This window comes from Heptranchias perlo, unplaced genomic scaffold (genome assembly GCF_035084215.1).
Source record: "Heptranchias perlo isolate sHepPer1 unplaced genomic scaffold, sHepPer1.hap1 HAP1_SCAFFOLD_254, whole genome shotgun sequence".
Lineage (NCBI taxonomy): Eukaryota > Metazoa > Chordata > Chondrichthyes > Hexanchiformes > Hexanchidae > Heptranchias > Heptranchias perlo.
Window position 1 is genome coordinate 444,580 of NW_027139266.1, and position 16,260 is coordinate 460,839.

Consider the following 16,260-nt stretch of genomic DNA (forward strand, 5'->3'; position numbering starts at 1 on the left):
TTTCCCAGAGCTTGGCGAGATCTTAAAAATTGAAAGCGACCAATATCAGAGCGAACCTCGTCACCGACATGCTCACAGATATAAAGCGGCCAAACTCTGCTTCAGTGAGATGAAAGCCCAGAGCGGTTTCAAGGTCGAATGCAATTGTAAGCAAAGCTCGTTCAATGAAAGTGCAGGTCATTGAGGTGCCTTTAAAGTCCTGATTGTTTGAACTGAATTTCTTCCGAGACCGCGTGAGATTCAGGTGGAGCGATTTGGGGATTTATTTTTCCTCTTTGCAAAAGTTTGAATCGCACGTCAAGATCAAAAGTCTAGGGCTAAATTAGGGCTTCTCCAGGGTATGACCCTCGAATCGAGAATTATACCCCGACCTCAACAAGCCCAGAAAGAAGAACGTGTCACGGACACATTCTATGAGAGGGCTGACTGGATAATGAAAAGGCATTTTTGAAGAGACTTCCTGATCAGTTCCGTATTGGCTCCTGAACAAAACACAAACACCGCACTGTGTGTTTTCCTTCTAAAATTCACGAAACACCATGAATTAAACAAAGGCACCGCTGGGAATTGAACCCAGGATCTCTTGTTTACTGGACAAGCGTTTTAAGCAACTAAGCCACGGTGCCAATTCATGGTACTGTTTCCCACCTCCTCTCATTAATATCTATCAGCTACACGTCACATTCTGTTGTGGGTTCAGACTGTTTCATCTTTGTCTATTTCACTTGCCCGTTTCCCTGTGAATCCCGATACTGACTGCGTTTCAGGCTGTGTTTATCTTTCTGTGTCCATCAGTGCTTTGATACACGAATGAATATTTGTGCTTGTGTTTGTTACTTTAAATAAATTCGGGATGGACAATTCTCGCTCTGACACTGAAGAACTAATTGAGCAAATTTCACAGTGAAGTGTTGTTTATTGTGGTGCTGAAACGAAAAAAACGTAAAAGGTGCAAAGAGGGAAAACGAGAAAAACTTGTGAGTGAAATTAAGGACAACTTTCAAGGTTTTTACACGTATATTATGAGAAAGAAGGGTGACAAAGAGTAATGTGGGCCCCTTAAAGGCAGATGGTGGTGATATTGTAATTGAAAATCAGGAAATGGCAGACTTTTTTGACACTCACAGAAAAGCATGAGGATAATATACCAGAGACACGAGGAAAACTGAAAATAAATCAAGGGGATTCAGTGTAAGTAAAATAATGGTAATGGAGAAAACAATTGGACTAAAGATAGACAAATCTCCAGGACCTGATGGTGACCATCCCAGGGGACAAAGGGGAATAGGTGAGGAAATTGTACATGCTTTAGTCATGATCGTTCAAAACTCTCTTGATTCAGGAATTGTTCCATGGATTGAAAAATTTCAAATGTCATTCCATTATATATGAAGGGTAGGAGAGATAAAGCAGGAAATTATAGACCGATTCGTCTGACGTCTGTTGTGGGGAAGTTAACCGTATCCGTTATAAGGGAAGAGTGACTGAGCACTTGGATAAACATGAATTGATCAGAGAGAGTCAGCATGGATTTGTAAAGTGTAAGTCAAGTCTAACGAAACTAGTTGAACGTTTTAAAGATGTAACTAACGTGGTAAATAATGGAGTGTCTATGGGGGTTTTGTGTATATTGACTTCCAGAGGCACTCGTTAAGGTTTAACATCAGAGACTGTTAACAGAAATGAGAACATGTGGAATTTATAGCAACCCATTGACATGGGGAGGGAGTTGGTTTGGAGGTAGGAGACAGAGAGTAGGGTTAATGGGTATGTACTCAAATTGACAGGATTTGATTAGTGGTGTCCCCCAGGGATCTGTATAATTGAGGGAGATAAAGGAATAGAGAGCGGTATATCCAGGTTTGTCGACGACACCAAGTTTGGGTGCACAGTGAGTTGTGTAGATGGGAGCATAAAGTTATAAAAGGAAATTGATAGATTCAGTGAGTTGGTAAAACTGTGTCAGATGGAGCTTACATAGAATTACATAGAATGTACATCACAGAAACAGGCAATTCGACCCAACGAGACCATACCGGTGTTTATGCTGCAGACGAGCCTCCTCCAACCCCTCTTCATCTAACCCTATGAGCAAACCCGAATATTCCTTTCTCCTCCATGTGTTTATCCAGCTTCACCGTAAATGCATCCATGCGATTCGCCTTAACTACTCCGTGTGGGAGCGAGCTGCACATTCTAACGCCTCTCTGGATAAATATGTTTCTCTTGAATGCCAGATTGGATTTATTGATGATTATTATATTCATGGCCCTAAGTTTTGACGTCCCCACTCCCAAAAGTACAAACACCTTATCTACATCTGACCTATCAAACCCTTGCATAATCTTAAAGTCCTGTATCAGGTCACCCTCAGCCTTCTCTTTTCTATACAAAAGAGCCCCAGACTGTTCAAAGTTTCAATCTGGGGAAATGTGAGGCCATCCACTTTGGTCCTAAGCAAGATAAATCAGAGTATTTTCAAAATGGTGAGAAGCCAGGAACTGTGGGTGAGCAGAGATACTTCGGGAAATCACGAAGAGTTGGCAGACAGGTGCAAAAAATAATTAAAATGGCTAATGGAATATCGGCCTTTATCTCAAGGGAACTGGAATTCAAAAGGGTGGAAGTTATGTTAGAATTCTATAAACTCTGTTAAGGCCACATTTAGAGTACGGCATTCAGTCCTGGGCACCAGACCTCAGGAAGGATATATTGGCCTTGCAGGAGGTGCAGCGCAGAAAGACCAGAATGATACCGGGGCTAAAATGGTTACATTATGAGGGCAAGTTGCGTGGACAAGGTTTGTATTTCCTCGTGTATAGAGGATTAAGTGGTGATGTAATTCAGGTGTTGAAGGTGATTCAATGATCCAATGGTGGGTGTGTGAGTTGGTGCTGAATCGGTCCCCTTCAGTGAAGAGAGGGTCAGCGGGCGCCTGACAGACACGGCTCGGAACGGGACTCGCTTCTCTCCGGCGGCAGCGGCTGGTTTAGAGAGATCTCTCTGTCTGCTGCTGTTACTCCGCCTCCCGCACTCTGGGAGAACCGCGGAGCTCGGTCCTCATTTTTCTCTTATGGATCCGGCTCCATCCGTTTACTGTTGACGGGAGTGCGTCTGATACCAAGTCAGTCAGAAGCGGGTGCAAATCACAACATAGGCACAGGCCCAAGGACTGGGGACTGGTTTGATATTGGGTCCTTTTTAAGGGATAGGCTGTAGAATGTTTGTATAATAATAATGATCAGAATTAACTTTGATACAATGAAGTTTTTTTCAGTTATTTCCCATTTCCACCCTCACCAGTTTTATACAGTAACAGGTAACAATGTTTGAGGGATGTGATGTCCAGTGTTGGTGGAATCAGTGTAATTTAACTTGATACATTGAAGAATCTCTTGTCTATCCCAGGCTCTTACCTTAGGTTTCGACCCTCACCTAGTTTAAAATTGGTCACTCACTGATATAAATAAACCAGTAACAACCCCGAAACCTCAGCGGGGATATTTGTTCCGATACTTAATGACGGTCCCAATTTCCACTGAAATTCTCAATCAGCAAATCCCAGAGGCTGTTTCGGGTTTGACAAACTGTGAAACAGATTGTTTTAAAAGCCGGAAAGAGGGAAAAACTGGTGGTTGATATGAAGTGTTATACATTATCTCTTTCTGTTTCAGATTTACAATTTCTCTTTGTGTGTTACTGACAGGAGAGGCTATCACGGAGCCCAGTGACTGGGTAACGAGCTGCACTGAGTCATTGGCCTGTGTTACAGACCGGCTCGTTGGACCTGCTCATTTCGTGAACTCGCTGGTGTCTCAGCACGTGTGATGACTGAGTGAATCCCTTCCCACACACGGAGCAGGTGAACAGTCTCTCAACCAATGGGCATGCGTTGATGTGTCAGCAGTTCATTTCTGCTTTTAAAGCTCTTCTCACAGTCACTGCATGAAAAGGTCACTCAATAGTGTCAACAAGTTAATGTTTCAGAAGGTGGGATGATCGAGTGAATCTCTTCCCACACACGGAGCAGGTGAAAAGTCTCTCCCCAGTGTGAGTGCGTCGATGTCTCAGCAGTTCGTTTCTGATTTTAAATCTCTTCCCACAGTCAGAACATTTAAAGGTCTCTCAGTGTGAACTCGCTGGTGTTTCAGAAGGTTTGATGACCAAGCGAATCCCTTCCCACACACGGAGCAGGTGAACGGCCTCTCCCCAGTGTGAGTGCATTGGTGTGTCAGCAGATTAAATTTGCTTTTAAACCTCTTCTCACAGTCAGAACATTTAAAAGGTCTCTCATCGGAGTGAACTCGCTGGTGTGTCAGCAGGATGGATGACTGAGTGAATCTCTTCCCACACACGGTGCAGATGAACGGCCTCTCCCCAGTGTGGGTGCGTTGGTGTCTCAGCAGTTCAATTTTGCTTTTAAACCTCTTCTCACAGTCAGAACATTTAAAAGGTCTCTCATTAGTGTGAACTCGCTGGTGTGTCAGGAGGTGAGATGACTGAGTGAATCCCTTCCCACACACAGAGCAGATGAACGGCCTCTTCCCAGTGTGAGTGCGTTGGTGTTTCAGCAGTTCAATTTTGCTTTTAAACCTCTTCTCACAGTCAGAACATTTAAAAGGCCTCTCCCCAGTGTGAACTCGCTGGTGTGTCAGGAGGTGGGATGATCGAGTGAATCCCTTCCCACACATGGAGCAGGTGAACGGCCTCTCTCCAGTGTGAACTCGCTGGTGTGTCAGGAGGAGGGATGACTGAGTGAATCCCTTCCCACACACGGAGCAGGTGAACGGGCTCTCCCCAGTGTGAACTCGCTGGTGTGTCAACAGGGTGGATGACTGAGTGAATCCCTTCCCACACACGGAGCAGGTGAACGGGCTCTCCCCAGTGTGAACTCGCTGGTGTGTCAACAGGGTGGATGACTGAGTGAATCCCTTCCCACACACGGAGCAGGAGAACGGCCTCTCCCCAGTGTGGGTACATTGGTGTGTCAGCAGATTCCTTTTACATTTAAACCTTTTCTCACAGTCAGAACATTTAAAAGGTCTCTCCCCAGTGTGAACTCGCTGGTGTGTCAACAGGGTGGATGACTGAGTGAATCCCTTTCCACACACGGAGCAGGTGAACGGCCTCTCCCCCGTGTGAGTGCGTTGGTGTATCAGCAGATTAATTTTGCTTTTAAACCTCATCTCACAGTCAGAACATTTGAAAGGTCTCTCATCAGAGTGAACTCGCTGGTGTGTCAGCAGGGTGGATGACTGAGTGAATCTATTCCCACACACGGAGCAGGTGAACGGCCTCTCCCCAGTGTGACTGTGTCGATGAATTTCCAGCCTGGAGGGGGAATTGAATCCCTTCCCACAGTCCCCACATTTCCACGGTTTCTCCATGGTCCGGGTGACCTTGTGTCTCTCCAGGTTGGACGATCAGTTGAAACCTCGTCCACACACAGAACACGTGTACGATTTCTCCCCTCTGTGAATGGTGCGGTGTTTTTTCTGGCTGTGTAACTGGTTAAAGCACTTTCCACAGTCAGTGCACTGGAACACTCTCACTCGGGTGTGTGTGTCTCGGTGCTTTTCCACTCACACTGATGTTTGAAATCTTCTCCCACAGACAGAACAGACAAACATTTCTCCTTCCACATTCAAAGGCCGATGATATTCAGGTCCTGATGAATCGAGTGACTCTGTCAGATCTTGACGTGATCTTTGGTTTGAGTTTCCCTCTGCAAATCCTCCCCTGTAAAAGGAGTTTATAAAAGCTATCACTGTAATTACAGGATAGAAATTCAGATCAGATAACTCTACTTTCTATGGAACACTATTTCCTCTCTCATTTCTCAAAGCTGTAAATCCCTGTCCCACACACTCTCCCTCCTCCCTGTGCTGAAATCCGAATCCATCGCATCATGTTTCAGTGGCCCTAAACCATAAGTGAAAGGGTGTGAGAGAGAGTGTGAGTGTGAGTGTGAGAGAGTGTGAGTACAGCAGTGGGCTCGGTGTGGAGAATGAAGTGGGGCAGGTGGAGCATGTTTCAGTGGGGCAGCAGTGATCATAATCTCATTAGGTTTAGAACAGTTATGGAAAAGGACAGGGGACAGTCAAATGTGAAAATTCTGAACTGGAGGAGGGCTAATTCCAGTGAGTTCAAAAGGGATCTTGTCCAGGTGGATTGGAATCAAAAATTGGCAGGCAGAACAGTAATTGAACAGTGGGAGGCCTTCAAGGAGGAGTTGGTTTGGGTGCAAAGTAGACAGATTCCCACGAGGAGGAAAGGAACAGCATCCAAAGCGAGAGCTCCCTGGATGACAGACGCTCCCTGACCGATCACCATTTCTCCTTCATTTACAGACGCTCCCTGACCTATCACATTTCTCCTTCATTTACAGACGCTCCCTGACCGATCACCATTTCTCCTTCATTTCCAGACGCTCTGACCTGCACCGAACGCGCTCCTCCCGCAGCCTCGCCTGGCCGCGCATGCTCAGGACACACTGACTGATAATAAGTCACTACTGCGCCTGCGTGCTGGGCTCCACTGATTCAGATAGGGCACAATCTCTACCGCGCTGCATGCTGGGTGATGCAGCCGCCATTGATGATCTTAATATCAGGACGAGAAGCAAAGACATTGGAAGCAGGGAGAGCGCGTTTGGACCAAGGAAAATAAAATAAACTGAAACCCCAGCTCTTCGTGCCATTGAAACCGGCACAAACACACAGCGCAGACGCTCCACCACTTTGGTGAACTCCAGAAAATATTTTTTGGTAACTTTTATTAAATTCGTTTTTTTAAATGTTGCAACCGACGGGTTCAATTCAGGTTTATTTTCGAACTGCACCTCAGGATGTCAGTCTCACCACTAATCCCGCCCTGGTGATTAAGGAGAGTTCCGGACCAATAGGAGGAGCGCAAATTGACTGGAGGGGTGACAGGGTGAGTTGGTCCTCCAACGAATCGGAGTGTGTGAGGGGCGGGAGTTGTGGCATAGAATGGGCGGGTTTAAACCCAGATGTCCCTCATTGTCTGAAACATAATTTTTAAAACCTCATTGATCTTAAACTCCAGGAGACAACTCGACCTTTCTGTTGCGTCTTGAAACAGATCAAACCAGATGAGGTGGAGCAAACATTTCAACATTTGTTAGAAAAACACATTAATTAAGAACAGCCAACATGGATCATTTGAGATAACTCAAGTCCACTGATAAAGGGAATGTAGTCAACATTGATTGTGAAAGGGTGTTTGGTAAGATGCCGGACAGGAGGCTTGTTGATAAAATTAGTACTTACCGCATTAAAAGGAATGAGGCAGTGTGCAAAGGAAGTTGTGTAAAGGGCAGAAAACAGAGAGTAGTGGTTAATTGATGTTCTCCAGACTGGAGGGATGTAAACAGTGGTGTCCCCCAGGGTCAGTGTTGGGACCATTGCTAACCTCAATATAGAGAATGATCTGAGCTTGGGTATGTGGGACACAAGGTGAAAATCTCCAGATGACGCCAAAATTGGCAGCGTGGGGAACTGTGAAGAGGAGTCAGAGACTTCACTGTGACGTCCACAGGTTAGTAAATGGGCCAGGTGAAATTTAATGCAGAGAAATGTGACGTGATGCATTTTGAGAGGAAGAAAAATGAGATGAAATGTAAACTAAATGGTCAAAGTTTAAAAGTAGAGCAGCAGAGAGACTTAGGGATGGAAGGTTCTAAATAATGCATTGTCTTATTAATTAACAAGTCTGAGAGTCAGCAACTTTAATACCTCATTAAGAAATATATGAGTAAATTCTCTTTCCTCTACCATACCAGAGTAAACATGCAAATCCCCCGTGTAGACGAGATCAGCCCTCTGGATGGAACCACGGACTCCCTGAGCTTGATCTCCAGTGTCTCCAGTCCCAACTGCCCCTTACTTCAGTATCCCCTCACTTTTATACCCTGTTGTGATCCATCTCTGTTCCTGAAGCTGGAACTTCCCTAATCTGTGGTTTACAAGGACACATTGCTTGGTTCCCAGCAGTTACTTTTCTTCAGTAGTGTTCTCATGATCCCTGAACTACCCTGCTTAGTGTTAATTAGAATCATAGAAAATTTACAGCACAGAAGGAGGCCACTCAGTCCATTGTGTCCGCGCCAGCCGAAAATGAGCCACCCAGCCTAATCCCAGTTTCCAGCACTTGGTCCATAGCCTTGTCGGTCACGGCACTTCAGGTGCATATCCGGGTACCTTTTAAATGAGTTGAGGGTTTCTGCCTCTACCACCCTTTCAGGCAGTGAGTTCCAGACACCTACCAGCCTCTGGGTGAAAAATGTTTTCTCAGCTCCTCAATAATCCTTCCACCAATCACTTTAAATCTATGCCCTGCTCCTTGTTTGTTGACCTCTCTGCTAAGGGAAATCAGTCCTTCCTGTCCAGCCTATCTCGGCCACACATAAATTTGTACACCTCAATTAAATCAATCCTCAGCCTCCTCAGTTTCAAAGAGAACAATCCCAGCCTATCCAATCTTTCTTCATAGCTAAAATTATCCAGTCCTGGCAACATCCTCGTAAATCTCCCCTGTACCCTCTCTCGTGCAATTACACCCTTCCTGTAATGTGGTGACCAGAACTGTACACAGTACTCAAGTTGTGGGCCGAACCATTGTTTTATACAGTTCCAGCATAACCTCCCTGCTCTTATATTCTATGCCGTGTCTAATAAAGGAAAGAATTCCATTTGCCTTGTTAACCACCTTATCTACCTGTCCTGCTACCTTCAGGGATCTGTGGACATGTATTCCAAGGTCCCTCACTTCTTCTACACCTTTCAGTATCCTCCCATTTATTGTGTGCTCCCTTGCCTTATTTGCCGGTCCCAAATGCATTACCTCACACTTCTCCGGATTAAATTCCAAGCCCTGTTCTGACACAACACACTCCCGACTCCAGCTTTCAGTTGAAAATTAATTTTATTCTTGGAATGAGTTTGTAAAGATTCCCAAAGACTGGAATGGTTTAGACAGGGACAGGGAGAGGCCGCAGTCTCTGGCCACTCACGCAGGGAGCAGGAGGAGGAGAGGCGAGTTTTCGAAGTTTGAGCCGCCCAAATGGTCCAAGTTTCACTCTGTCCCTGCCTCGAACCTCCGAGGGTCGAACTGCTCGGGCTCCGCACCTCCCCTGGGCCTGCAGTGGGCCCACGCCATGCGGTGTTGAAAGACACGGGGAGAGCTGCACTTGCTCGCGGCAGAGAACTTATTAAAAGCACGTAAAGCCCCTGGTCAAGATGGGCATCACACAGCAGGTCTGACTGGCAACCTTCACACGAGCAGCACATTTAAATCAGGGTGTTGGACAGACTGTGAACGGGCACTGATCAAACTGGAGTCTCCAATGTCAGATACAGGCCCCAAATTACCCACCCGGATTCATTGTCAAAACAGTCCAGAACCCTCACATCACATTCTCACAGAGTGTTTGATGCAGTCATTTAACTTGGTGCTGGTGGATCAACACAGAGGGGAAAAGTGAACCCCATTTTGCTCACTGAAACTATTCTGGACTGACTGTCACAAGGACACGGCCCTGCCTTAAATAACTAGTCGAGCTGCTGTGGCCTCACCCAGGGGGAGCAGGACCACCGGGGGCCCTCGGATGACGCGAGGTTTGATAGCGGGGATAATCGCGGCCCGCAGAATGTTAGCCTAAGGTGGGGGTGCGAGGGGCCAGGCCTGGGGGGGGATTGAGGGGCAGGCCCGAGGGGGGGGCGAGGGTTAGAGGGGAGCAGGGTTCGATCAGAGGACACAGATTTACTGTAATTTTGGAAAGAACCAGATGGGAGAGGAGGAGAATTCTCTCTTTACGCAGCGAGTTGTTCTGATCTGGAATGCGCGGCCTGAAAGGGCGGTGGAGGCAGATTGAGTAATAACTTTCAAAAGGGAACTGGACAAATATTTGAAGGGGAGAAATCTGCAGGACCGTGGGGAAAGAGCAGGGGGGAGTGGGTCTAATTGGAGAGCTGTTTCAAAGAGCCGGCACAGGCACGATGGGCCGAACGGCCTCCTCCTGTGCTGCACGATCCTATGAGGTTCAAGGTGCAGCGGGGTCAGGGTGGAGCGGCTGTCACCAGCTCTGCCTGATGACCATCAGGTGAAGTCCAACACAGTGAAGGAAATGCAGCCCCCAGTGCACTCTCCCTCCCTGCAGCATTCCTCCAGGAATCCACTCGACACTGTGCAGCATCACACCGGCAAATGAGTTGGAGAGGAACTTCCACAAACGTTAGATTTTTCCCAAAGAAGTTCGGACGTTTGTCTCTCTCTCCTGGGGAGCAACGGGGCCGGGTGGAATTAATCCCAGTACCTTCCGAAAACAATCAATCAATCATCGAAAGCTCAGGGCAGCGAACACTATTGGTCCCACCTCCTGATCCAGGGCATGTCTGAGGATACTGATTGTTTCCAGGACTCCCTCAGACTGGTCTGAAACACCGACCGGGGGCCAATTACTGACTGCAATGCTACGAATTAAAACACAACCTGCAGTTTAAACATTCAAAGCACCCCATTTAATATAAAGAGACATTATTGTAAATTAACCCCACCCACTGAACACTCTCCAGGCACAGACACACACACGGGCCAACGTTTTACACACACACACACACATCGTCGTTACTCAATGAGCTTCTTGGCTTTGAAGAAGCGTCGCAGGTAGAAGACCTGCCAGGTGGCCAGGCCGACGAGGCAGCACATGGAGAAGATGCTGAAATACAGGACACGAGCACTGGTGGACTCTGCACGGAGAGAGAGAGAGAGAGAGAGAGAGGGGCTCATCAAACAGGTTGGAGGAGTGGATTCAATCTGCACTAAGATCACTTCACTGAAGGCAGCCCTCCCTCTTCCTTTCACCTTGCTGCCCCGAGCACCGTTTCCCTGCTCCTGGGTCACTGCTGCTCCGAGTCTGGCCTTTGGTCGATGCCTGGGGTCACTCCCTCCCCCGAATCCCCATCCTGGATCCACTCTCGCTGAACAGCTCAGGTGAGAGCAGGGACATGGCAGGCCTTTCATGGGAGCGTCACTCTGTCCACAACTGACACCCTGTCCCTTTCTAACTGGTCAATCCCACCACCTCGAATCTTACAGCACAGGAGGCCTCTCGGCCCATCGTGCCTGTGCTGGCTCTTTGAAAAAGCTGTCCCATTAGTCCCACTCCCCTGCCCTTTCCCCATAGCCCTGCAAATGTTTCCTTTCAGTGTTTATCCAATTCCCTTTTGAAAGTTATTATTAAATCTGCTTCAGGCAGCGCATTCCAGGTCATAACTCGCTGCGTAAAATAAAACCCTCATCGCCATCTGGTTCTTTTGCCAATTACCTTAAATCTGTGTCCTCTGGTTACCGACCCTTCTGCCACTGGAAATAGTTTCTCTTTATTTAATCTATTAAAACTCTTCATAATTTTGAACACCTCTATTAAATCTCCCTGTAACCTTCTCTGCTCTAAAGAGAACAATCCCAGTTTCTCAACATAACTGAAGTCCCTCATCCCTGGTACCATTCGAGTAAATCTCCTCTGCACCCTCTCCAAGGCCTTGACATCCTTCCTAAAGTGTGGTGCCCAGAATTGGACACAATACTCCAGCTGAGGCCTAACCAGTGTTTTATAAAGGTTTAGTATAACTTCCTTGTTTTCGTACTCGATGCCTCTATTAATAAAGCCCAGGATCCTGTATGCTTTTTTTAACAGCCTTCTCAATTTGTCACCTTCAAGGATTTGTGTCTGTGCACTCCCCAGGTCTCTCTGTTCCTGCATTCCCTTTAAAATTGTACCATTTAGTTTATATTGCCTCTCCTCATTCTTCCTGCCAAAATGCATCACTTCCCACTTCTGTGTTAAATTTCATCTGCCATGTGTCTGCCCATTCCACCAGTCTATGTCCTCCTGAAGTCTGTTACTATCCTCCACATTGTTTATTACATTTCCGAGTTTCGTATCATCTGCAAAGTTTGAAATACCCTGAATACCCAAGTGCAAGTCATTAATATATATCAAAAAGAGCAGTGGTCCTAATACTGACCCCTGGGGAACACCACTGTATATTTCCCTCCAGTCTGAAAAACAACTGTTCACCACGACTCTCTGCTTTCTGTCCTTTAGCCAATTTTGTAACCATGCAGCCACTGTCCCTTTATTCCCAGGGGCTTCAAATGATCCCTTCTGTCTCTGGACCCCGTTTATACCGTCCTTCCCCAAAAACTTATTCCACAACTCTGCCCTCTGGTGTAGAAAGGTCCCAGCCCTCTGACTCCAACTCCCTGGTTTAGATGAGTGGAGGCCTCCAGCCCATGGAGCACCCCATCTAACAGCCCATGAAAGGACTCTGTGTTTTCCCTCCGCTACCCGACTGAGAGCCTCCCCTCCGGGTGTTCCATCCTGCCCACACTCGCCCCAGTTTGTACACACGTTCCCTTATCCTGCAGTCAAACTTGGAATGAAAATATGCAGAATCTTATCTGCCTCTACAAGGCCCCCTTGTCAGAAGATGGTGGGTTCGAGCCCCACTCCAGAGACTCGAGCACCTCATCCAGGCCGACACTCCCAGTGCAGTACTGAGGGAGTGCCGCACTGTCGGAGGTGCCGTCTTTCCGATGAGACGTTAAAATGAGTCCCTGCCTGCCCCTCTCAGGTGGACGTAAAAGATCTCACAGACACTAATGGGAGAAGAGCAGAATTCTCCCCTGGGTGTTCTGGCCAATATTTATCCCTCAACCAACGCCACTAAAACACAGATTATCTGGTCATTATCACAACGCTGTTTGTGGGATCTTGCTGTGCGGATCTTGCTGCCCGTTCCCTAAATTGCAACAGTGACTCCACTTCAAAATAGTACATTACTGGCTATTAAGTGCTCTGGGACGTCCCGAGGTCGTGGAAGGGGCGAAATAAATGTACGTTTTTTTTAAAACGAAGTCCCTTTGACACTGGGGATCAGTCCTGCAGTCCTTTTAACCCCTGGCCCCTGGTACCCAAGCCCTAGACCACCCCTCTTTACTCAGAGGGCTAGTGGAGGGCAGTTGGGGCAAGGGATGCTTTGCCACAAAGTGCCTGAAGCAGAGCCCACTGCATCTTTCACAGGACGACTGGATAACCGTATGAAGCTGAGGCTCGTGCTATGGGGGAGAGAAGGGGAGAGGGGCTTATGTCCCGGGAGGTGGAGGGAGCTAAAACCCACAAACTTCTGACTCGGAGGGGTGAGTGACGCTGACCGAGGAACGAGACAGGGTCCCCGAGACCGAGAGCAGTAAGTGGAGAAGGGGCGGGTGTTGCAGACTGAAGCCTGTGCTGGGTGCTCCTACCATTGGTGTCCCTCATCTCTTCCTCTCGCTGCTTCATGTAGGCAAAGTCATTGACGATCGACTCTGACAGATCCTCCAATCGTCGCAGCTCCACCTCAAGTGGCTTCAGCTTCTCCGCCTTGGCGATCTGGGCAGGGAGAGAGAGAGAGAGAGAGACGGTCTGTAAGATCGGACAAAGATGTAGTAAATCCATTGTTGACATGAGAGACCCACACTACAGAAAGGATATTGAAGCACTGGAGGCGAGGGGAGGAGTTGTAGAGAGGGGCGAGGTTCTTAACACTCCCAATCTTGTTTCTTGATATCACGTGGAGTGAATCAAATTGGCTGAAGACTGGCTTCTGTGATGGTGGGGATATCGGGAGGAGGCTGAGACGGATCATCCACTTGGCACTTCTGGCTGAAGATGGTTGCAAACACTTCAGCCTTGTCTTTTGCCCTCACGCTGGACTCCGCCATCATTGAGGATGGGGATGTTTACAGAGCCTCCTCCTCCCGTTAGTTGTTTAATTGTCCACCACCATTCACGACTGGATGTGGCAGGACTGCAGAGCTTTGATCTGATCCGTTGGTTGTGGAATCACTTAGCTCTGTCTATAGCATGTTGCTTCCACTGTTTACCATGCATGTTGTCCTGAGTTGTAGCTTCACCAGATTGGCACCTCATTTTTAGATACATCTGGTGGTGCTCCTGGCATGCTCTTATACACTCCTCACTGATCCAGGGTTGACCCCCTGGCTTGTTGGTAATGGTGGAGTGAGGAAAATATCGGGCCATGAGGTTACAGATTGTGCTGGAATACAATTCTGCTGCTGCTGATGGCCCACAGCGCCTCATGGATGCCCAGTTTTGAGCTGCTAGATCTGTTCTGAATCTATCCCATTCAGCACGGTGGTAGTGCCACACAACACGTTGGATGGTGTCCTCAGTGCGAAGACGGGACTTCGTCTCTACGAGGACTGTGCGGTGGTCACTCCTACCAATACAGTCATGGACAGATGCATCTGTGACAGGTAGATTGGTGAGGGCAAAGTCAAGTAGGTTTTTCCCCTTGTGTTGGTTTGCTCATCACCTGCCACAGGCCCAGTCTGGCAGCGATGTTGCTAACAGTCCTTTTATACTTGTTTTAACTGTCTGATTCACTTGTTTTATTCCTTATGCAATCTGCACTTGTGTATAGAACTCTTATTTGGGCAACAGACCGACTGGACCACATCTAGAATATACTGTGTGCAGTTTTGGTCTCCTTATTTAAGGAAGGACGTAATTGCTTTGGAGGCGTTTCAGAGAAGGTTCACTCGACTGATTCCTGGGATAAGGGGGTTATCTTATGAGGAAAGGTTGGACAAGTTGGGCCTGTATACACTGGAGTTTAGAAGAATGAGAGGTGATCTTATTGAAACATTTCAGATCCTGAGGAGACCAGAAGGGGCAGATGCTGAGAGGATGTTTCCCCTTGTGGGAGAGATTAGAACTCGGGGACCACAGTTTAAAAATAAATGGTCTCCCATTTAAGACGGAGATGAGGAGAAACTTTTTCTCTCAGAGGGTGGTGAGTCTGTGGAACTCCCTTCCCCAGAGAGCGGTGGAGGCAGGGTCAGTGAATATTTTTAAGGCTGAGTTAGATAGATTCCTGATTAACAGGGGAGTCAAAGGTTACAGTAGATGGACAGGAAAGTAGGGTTGAGGTCACAATCAGATCAGCCACGATCTTATCAAATGGCAGAGGGGCCGAATGGCCTACTCCTGCTCTTAATTCGTAGGTTCTGATGCTGTTTTTCTCACTTCTTAAAAATATCACACTTGTTTTTTATCACTGCTGTATTATTTTTTAATCAGTTATTTTATTATTTCCTGTATTTTTTTATGAACCTGAAGTATTTATATTACCTGTGACACTATTTGTGACCTGGACTTTGCTCTCATCCCTTTTTCTTATCAGTGAGCTATTTTCACTTTTATTATTATTTCTGCCCGAGCCCTCCCCGTACCCCAGGACCCCCCCCTCGGACTCACTCACCCGGGGGCAGGCGGCTCTCGAAGCAGATCTCGAACATGTCGTAGTCGTCAGTGGTGAAGGCGAATTTGCCCTTAGTCGCCTCCTCCTTCGAGTACAGGATGTGGCCGGAGGAGTCCGTCACCTGGGGGAGGGGAAACAGAGAGGTTACACCCTGGCTCCAGCCCGGAACTGTCCCCCACAGCTCCGTCCCCACACCACCCTCCCAATGGTGGAAAGGTACAAAAAGATCATTAAAAAGGATAATGGAACGTTGGCCTTTATCTCGAGGGCTGGAATACAAAGAGGTGGAAGTTATATTACAGCTGGACAGAGCTCTGGTCAGACCCCATCTGGAGACACTGCGTCCAGTTCTGGGCACCGTCCCCTCAGGGAGGATATATCGGCCTTGGAGGGGGTGCAGTGCAGATTCACCAGAATGATACCGGGGCTAAAAGGGTTAAATTACGAGGACAGGTTGCAGAGACGAGTCTTGTATTCCCTCGAGTGTAGAAGATTAAGGGGTGATCGAATCGAGGGGTTTAAGATGATTAAAGGATTTGATGGGGTCGATGGAGAGAAACTATTTCCTCTGGTGGGGGGAGTCCAGAACAAGGGGGAATAATCTTAAAATTAGAGCCCGGCCGTTCAGGGGTGATGTCAGGAAGCATTTCTTCACACAAAGGGGAGTGGGAATCTGGAACTCTCTCCCCCGGAAAAGGGGGAGGCCGGGGGTCAATTGAAAATTTCAAAACTGAGATTGATGGATTTTTGTTGGGTGAGGGGATTAAAGGGAATGGAACCAAGGGGGGAAATGGAGTGAAATACAAATCAGACATGGTCGGACTGAATGGGGAACATGGTCGGACTGAATGGGGGGACATGGTCGGACTGAATGGGGGGACATGGTCGGACTGAATGGGGGGACATGGTC

General features: G+C 47.5%; 1 long non-coding RNA gene and 1 other non-coding gene across 2 annotated transcripts; both read right to left on the reverse strand.

The window, feature by feature from the left end:
• Nucleotides 1-552: 552 nt before the first annotated feature.
• On the reverse strand, nt 553-626 carry trnat-agu (transfer RNA threonine (anticodon AGU)). Its single transcript has one exon. It is a non-coding gene; the product is annotated as a tRNA-Thr (tRNA).
• A 9,892-nt stretch (nt 627-10,518) lies between these two features.
• On the reverse strand, nt 10,519-15,485 carry LOC137310408 (uncharacterized). The gene is made up of 3 exons (XR_010960066.1): nt 15,351-15,485; nt 13,330-13,456; nt 10,519-10,769 (listed from the first exon to the last, which is right to left on the reverse strand). It is a non-coding gene; the product is annotated as an uncharacterized lncRNA (long non-coding RNA).
• Between the last annotated feature and the right edge of the window lie 775 nt (nt 15,486-16,260).